At 50.9% G+C, this 7,674-nt stretch overlaps 1 protein-coding gene across 4 annotated transcripts in view; it reads right to left on the bottom strand.

Moving 5' to 3' along the window:
* Positions 1-1,641: 1,641 nt before the first annotated feature.
* LOC142495428 (serine protease inhibitor Kazal-type 6-like) overlaps positions 1,642-7,674 on the bottom strand; it is a 73,324-nt gene continuing 67,291 nt past the window's right edge. For 2 of the 4 annotated variants that reach the window (XM_075600928.1, XM_075600929.1), the window contains exon 7: positions 1,644-7,674. This exon is cut by the window's right edge and continues 221 nt beyond it. The gene's annotated coding sequence lies outside the window, so the exon portion shown is untranslated. The other 2 variants (XM_075600930.1, XM_075600931.1) reach the window with 2 other exon arrangements.

Below are 7,674 nucleotides of genomic sequence, written 5' to 3'. Positions count from 1 at the left end.
TGTAGATTCCTGTGGTACCACTCATTATGCAAACAGCAAGTGCTGCAGGGGAACCTCCCAGTCTTTCCCCTCTGCCTCTATGAAGGCTTGTAGCATTTGTTTCAGGGTACCATTAAACCGCTCACAAAACGGGTTCAGAGGTACCTTCACATGATCACCCACCTTATCTACTCACTGGCAGGCAGGACAGGAGTGGCAGAACTCTGCCACTGTACCTGATGTCCCCGGCCAGTAGTAACGCTGCAACAGCCGGGCTCTCGTGCGAGGGACTCCCTGATGCCCCGCTAGTGGAATAGCATGGGCTACCTGCAGTAATTGCTGCCTATATGACCTGGGTACTACTAACTGTCGCCTGCCAGTCCAAACCCTATCTATCCCACTAGATCCTTGAGCCCTATACAGAAGCCCGCGGTGCCACAATAAGTGGTCTGACCCCTCACTTTCCCGAGACTCGGACGCCCGAAGCCTCATATCTTCTAAGCTGGGGTCAGCTTTCACCGCATCCTTAAATTCTGTTCCTAACATTGGCCACCCACCCTTAGTCTCTAAGTCAGGGGACACAGGGACAGGGGAAGGGAACAGTGTCAGTCTCAGGTTGCAGCTCCACAGTCTGGCTTACCTGTCTGGTCTCCTCAGAGACCGCTGGAACCTTTGGTCCCAAATGCTGGGGGACAGGGGTTGATTCTGCTGTCAGCCTTGATGCCTCGCTCCTAGTAATCGCTGCAACCAGAGCCAGCTCTGCAGTGAACATGCACGTCACATTCCCCAGGTCATTGCTGAGTAAAACCTCTGCATCCAACCCAGGCAGGACCCTCACCTCCCTCATGTCTCGCCCGGCACCCCAATTAAAAAAGACCTGGGCAACCTGGAGCGACCGCGGCCCTCCTTCTGGCATTTTCACCCGCATCCAGGTGCCCGGGAGCAAATCCTCTGGTCGGATCATGTCCGGTCTGACCAGGGTAACGGTGGCACCAGAATCCAACAAGCCGTCCGCTTGCCGGTTCCGATGGTCATCCTCTGCAGATGCTTCTGCCGGACATCATTAGATTGCAACCCCACTGGTGCAACCTGATGCCCCTCTGTCTCCGCTGCTGGTCCCGGGGAAGCAAGGGCAGATCTCTCCAGGGACGTCCCTCTGTGGGTTGATTCCTCGGCTGGCCTTGGTTCATCTGTGTGTGCCAGTCGCACATGGGCAACTGGCCACACAGCTTGGGAGCGTTGCCCCTTATGGGGTCCACCGGACCTGGCACTGTCAGGTCAGGTCAGACAGTCAGGTCTGATATGACTGACTTTATTGCATAAGTAGCACCGTTTCTCATGCCTAAATTCTGTAGGCTTGGAACTGTTAGGTGCTGCTGCAAGCTGCTGTACCCACTGAGGAGTCTGCGGGGTTCCCCGAGCTGGTACAGCCATTCGTCTGGAACCACATTTCCCCTCCATCAGGGCATAGCTGCATAAATACTCATCTGCCAGCTGGGCAGCCTCTTCATGGGTTAGTTTTTTTTTCAAAGGCCTATGCCCTCACGTCCGAGGGGCACTGCTGCAGTAACTGCTCCTGAAAGATCAAGTCCAACAGCGTGTGGTACTTTGTGACACCACAACCCTGAGTACTGAGTACCCTGGCATGCCATGCATGTACCATAGTTCACAAAAGATTCCTGAGGATGGCTTTCCTCCGTCATGAACTTGCCTCTGTACGTTTCTGGGGTGAGGGCATACTGCAACAGCAGTAACGTCTTGAGGTGCTCGTAGTCATCCCGGTCCGCTCGTGGGGTGGACTGCAGGGTTTCCTTCGCATTGCCCAACAGCAAGGGTTGTAACCGCAGCACCCAGTCCCGTTCAGGTACTCGGTACCTTAAGCACTGGGTCTCAAAGTCTGACAAAAATCCATCAATCTTGTCGGTGCAACAGACGAATTTATTAAAACTGTGATGTTAACTTGAGGCACTGGCTACTCTCCGTTCACCAGGGTCACAAGAGGGGACACTTGTCCGTGTACTGCTGCCAGCATGCAAATCCGCTCATCAGCTGTTGCGTTCGCCCCTCATGAGGCAAAAAGTGCTGTCAGTCCAGAGTTAGGGGTCTCCGCAAGTACAGGAGCAATTGAAACGTTAGGCACAATGTTCCCCGTAACCCCCAAACCCAGTCCTTCACCAATATCCCGGTGAGCACCCTCTCCCTCCCCTTGTACATCTTCCTCCAGGGGTGGCATCATTTTACCCACCCTGTGTTGGAGGGACTCCACTGCGGCTGCAGTCACCGGAGCCGTGCTTGAAAGTATGGAAAGGCTTGCTTCATGCTGCTCCAATTCCTCTTCTAGTTGTGTCTTTGCCAGACCAGCAGTCGGTAACCCATACTCTTCACACCGGGCAACGAGCCTGGCATAATCCCAGGACCATAACCGTCCCGCTTGTCTGTCCATGCTTCAGCCGCAGGCAACAAGATAGGCCGCAAAGTGTGACTGTGTTTTTCGCTTTTCCTGCAAATCGTGTGTGTGAGAACTTAACCGAGAGCCTTCCCGCTAAGCTATAGTACCCCGCAAGATACTATATCATAGGTTCAATCAGATCCCGCCGCTGCCACCAGTAAATAAGCCTGTCACAGGAGACCAGTGCTTATAACACAAAAATTACCCGGATCCTTTGATTGAACAAAATGGGAGATAAAATAAATTGTAATTTATTCACACACGAAACACACACAGCTTGATTTACAAAATAACACGAAATAACACTTACGGGAATGAGGTAAAATGAAATAAATGTTTTCCAGAACGAAAGTCCACAAAATACAGTCTCTAGGTATAAATTCCCAGGAGCGGGGTTGATACGCAAACAAGAGACGCGAAACCGTCTTTGGCTAGGGGTTACATTTGCAGCCCGTTTGTCAGCCGAAAGAAATATCTTCTTTCTGCTCTTGCAGAATTTGTTTACAAGTCCTTAGTTCTAACGAACTTTTGTAGCGAGGTACAATCCTTGGTTGTGAGGGAATCGTGTCTGTACCACACGTTATACCTTCAGATGAATCACAGAAGAACACAGTTGAACCCCCACCCGATAGCCTGCACAGGCTTATAACACCCTCCCAAGCCTATCTGGGTAATACACAGCCAATCTTGGTGTGGGAAGCAAATTCCCACCCAATGGCAAGTTTGCCAACAGTTCCTGCAGCCAGGCAAAGGGCTTCACGGTATGCCAAGGGTCTTGCGCTAACTTCACACTTAACCCGCTTAGCATACCTGACCAAGCCCCCTTGCACGCCTTTCTCCAGGATGCCCGGACATCTGCTAGGCAAACTGTTTATATACATTTCCTGACATTTAGCACTTTCCCCAGGTCGGTATCTTTTGAAGCCCTGGACTTTTGCAGACACTCTGGAGTCCACAGGGAGTCTCAGAAGTCCGGACTTATATTATGCATGACTCATCCCTGCTATGGCTGATCATAAATGACAATAGTGAATGCTTAATGTATCCGCTGCCCTGCCTGGCTGAAATGTAAATGTCCCGTTTCCTATTACTTTAAAATACTAAACTTAGAGCTACTCCTTATTTATTCCTTTAAATAAATGTTAGAGTCTCATAACTATACCTGATTACATGTTGACCCCCTAGCACTCTGCATACCAAAAATTAGAAAGCTAGACCCTTCCTGTCAAAAGTTAGCTAGTTAATTATGTGTGGGCTGTGATGTGGTTTGTGGTTTAACTTTTCCCCGGTCTGGGGTTTGGGGCCGTGATGCAATGTTGCAATGCCCAGACTCAATCGATAACCACAGACGCACTTTACCAATTGACCTTAATTGAATGATGAGACCACATTATACATTGTTGCAATCCGGCATCTTTTCATGACCGCAGACCACTTAACCAATTTAGCTCGCGGTTAAAGCTTCCCTTATAGTGTAGCCGGGCCCGACCACATAACCACAGGCACGCTTATCCAATTAACCCTTTAAACAGTGCTAGAGGCCCCTTATTCCTAGCACGTGCAGTTCAGACATGTTATTACATATTAATAGGACTGCAGCCAGCCCTGGGCTGGAGAACTGACACTCTATAGTCACTTTATCTGACTCAGGGGAACCCAGCCGAGCAGAATGCCTTTATTTCATGGCCTGGGTACCCCATCACCGTCACACTCAGCTAATATTATTAGTGGGGCTGCCTTCATAGCAATGGATACATATGCAAATACATTGCATTACAAAATGAGAACTTGGGCTCTAAAACTTGGGCTCTAAAACTTGAATTCTACAACTTGGTTTTAAAACAGGCTCCTGCACTGTGTTTTAAAATGTGGCTGTAGAACTTGCTGGCGGGGCAATAAAATTACATAGGGTTATGTTATTCCTCCAATACATACCGTCTTTATCCACAGACGCATACCCACAAAACATGCACTATTTGCGGGTACAATTACAGTACTCCCGGTATAACTTGTCAGCAACCATCCACACCGTTTTTAACCGTTTTTGTCCCCCAACATCCACCCTTAAACTCCTGTTGCTAAAGTCCTGGTCCTGTAGCTACAGTATTTCCTATAAGAGATCCTAAACACACAGGGCATTCCTAGACGCTCACAGGGGAGAGTTTAAGGGAACATGGTTACAAGGGATACCGTAAAACACTTTACTGGCCCTATGGGCTTACACAGATAGCCCATTACACACGGTTTTTAGGGGCAGCCAGCCGGGCTTCACCTTTATTTTGAAGGCTGGCTACCCTTACCGTCACAACATCCATCATCTTTTAGAGGAAAAATAGCAACAACAAAAGAATATTATGAAAAATATCACAAAAAAAGGTCTATTGGCTTTGAATAAATTAGAACATTATAATTCTGAGTCACAGTATAAACAGGAGATCCCACACACAAACAGATAAACAAGGAGAATTAGTAAATCAAAAGAATATATTTACTGCGGTTATTTATAGAAGATACCATATGAAATTAATCCAAATATACAGGTGATTAAGTACAAAGACAAAAATTTAGCTAAAGCAAGAAACGGGATAATTGCAAAATAAGTGCAAGATATCTACACAAAATAGGCTCACTGTAAAGGATGTAGGAATAATCATAGGAAAAGTTCAAAAATTGGAGCTGGTAAGTAAAAGAGGGGTGACTCTGGGGTAGGCAAGCCTAAAACTAAAGGGGAAAAAAGATGGGATGGAGACTACAAAAACAAAAATGTGGAGAGGGGAGGATTATAGGAAATGGGGTGAAACATAACAAACAAAGGGTAAATAAAAAAGCTGTGTGTGCTGTGCACGCGCATAGTAAGTGAAACTTCTTTGACTTTTGTCACAGAAATTGTATTTGTATTGGTGATGTTTTAATTAAAAATCAAAATACAATTTCAGTGACAAAACGCAAATACATTTGACTTATAATGCACGTGCTCGGCACACATCCCCTGTATTAGCTATTTGCACTAAGTGTGAATTCCTTGTGTGTTTGTGTCTCAGTCAGTGTGTGTGTGTGTCTGTGTGTGTCAGTGTGTGTGTATGTGTGTCAGTCAGTGTGTATGTGTGTCAGTCAGTGTGTGTGTGTGTATGTGTCAGTCAGTGTGTGTGTATGTGTGTCAGTCAGTGTGTGTGTGTGTTTGTGTGTGTGTGTCAGTCAGTGTGTATGTATATGTGTATCTGTGTCAGTCAGTGTGTGTGTGTGTGTGTGTGTCAGTCAGTGTGTGTGTGTGTGTGTGTGTGTGTGTCAGTCAGTGTGTGTGTGTGTGTGTGTCAGTCAGTGTGTGTGTATGTGTGTGTGTGTATGTGTGTCAGTCAGTGTGTGTGTGTGTGTGTGTGTGTATGTGTGTCAGTCAGTGTGTGTGTGTGTGTGTATGTGTGTCAGTCAGTGTGTGTGTGTGTGTGTGTGTGTGTGTGTGTGTGTCAGTCAGTGTGTGTGTGTGTGTGTATGTGTGTCAGTCAGTGTGTGTGTGTATGTATGTGTGTCAGTCAGTGTGTATATGGGAGTCAGTGTGTGTATGTGTGTCAGTCAGTGAGTGTGTGTGTGTCAGTCAGTGCGTGTGTGTGTCAGTCAGGGTGGGTCAGTGTGTGTGTATGTGAGTCAGTGTGTGTGTGTGGGGGGGAATGTGTGTGGTGTGTGTGGGGGGTGTGGGGGGGTGTGGGTGGGGGTGGAGGTGTGGGGGTGTGTGGGTGGGGTGGAGGTGTGGGTGTGGGTCAGTCAGTGTGCGGGGGGGTGTGGGTGGGTCAGTCAGTGTGCGGGGGTGTGTGGGTGGGTCAGTCAGTGTGCGTAGGGTTGTGGGTGGGTCAGTCAGTGTGCGTGGGGGTGTGGGTGGGTCAGTCAGTGTGTGGGGGGGTGTGGGTGGGTCAGTCAGTGTGTGGGGGGTGTGGGTGGGTCAGTCAGTGTGCGGGGGTGTGTGGGTGGGTCAGTCAGTGTGTCGGGGGTGTGGGTTGGTCAGTCAGTGTGTCGGGGGGGTGTGGGTGGGTCAGTCAGTGTGCGGGGGGATGTGGGTGGGTCAGTCAGTGTGCGGGAGAGTGTGGGTGGGTCAGTCAGTGTGCGGGGGTGTGTGGGTGGGTGGGTCAGTCAGTGTGCGGGGGGTTGTGGGTGGGTCAGTCAGTGTGCGGGGGGGGGGGGGGGGTGGGAGTGTGTGGGGTGTGGGTGGGTCAGTCAGTGTGTGGGTGGGTCAGTCAGTGTGTGGGGGTGTGTGGGGGGGTCAGTCAGTGTGTGGGGGTGTGTGGGGGGGTCAGTCACTGTGTGGGGGGTGTGGGTGGGTCAGTCAGTGTGTGGGGGTGTGTGGGGGGGTCAGTCAGTGTGTGGGGGAGTGTGGGGGGGTGAGTCAGTGTGTGGGGGGGGGGTGGGTGGGTGAGTCAGTGTATGGGGGTGTGTGGGTGGGTGAGTCAGTGTGTGGGGGGGTCAGTCAGTGTGTATGTGTCCAGCTGCAGCCAGGGGCGGGGTGTAACATTGCGCACCACCTCTCTCCCCCCCTTACGCAAATTCTGAGCGCGCGCGCACACACACACACACACACACCCCGCACGGAATCTGCACACACACACCCCGCACGCAATCTGCACACACACACACCCCACACGCAATCTGCGCACACACCCCCCCCGCGGGGTACATGCACCCGGCACGGGCATGATGACCAAGGCCCTGTGCCGCGCAGGTTGCGCCCGGGTTTGCGCCGTGTGCCACCGCTTCCTGCGGGTGCAAGGGGCCCGCGAACGCCCGCGGCAGTGGAGGGCTGAATGGCGCCGCTGCCAATGGGCGTGAGGAGCGTGTGGGTGGAACGATGCCGCTGCCAGCCGCTTCTACGCATGTGTGGCGTGGCAGCGGTCGTGGAACAGTTGGGCCGTTAGGAGCGGCGGCGCGCCGCATATGTCAGCAGCCGGGTGTGTGGGGGGTGTGTGTGGGGGGGTGCGGCGGCGATTAGGAGCGGCCGCATGTGACAGGGGACAGGGGACGTGTGAGCGGAGCGGCGTCCATTACGTGACGTCACTTCCGTTTCACATTTCGCCCCCCATCTATCCAGTTTTGCTCTATCAGGACTAGGTGCCACGAAAGAAGTTTCACTTCAATAAAGGGGGGCAACGTCTCAAGAAAAAAATCCCACCCTCAAGCCCATTCCCAGCAGTTCTCTGCCAACTTGATACTTCCCTTGAAAGGAATGCCTGAGTGGAACCCCAAATAAAGTGTTACCAGATATT

The sequence above is a fragment of the Ascaphus truei genome, chromosome 5 (genome assembly GCF_040206685.1).
Source record: "Ascaphus truei isolate aAscTru1 chromosome 5, aAscTru1.hap1, whole genome shotgun sequence".
Taxonomy (NCBI): Eukaryota; Metazoa; Chordata; class Amphibia; order Anura; family Ascaphidae; genus Ascaphus; species Ascaphus truei.
This window is presented reverse-complemented; position numbering and strand designations above follow the sequence as displayed.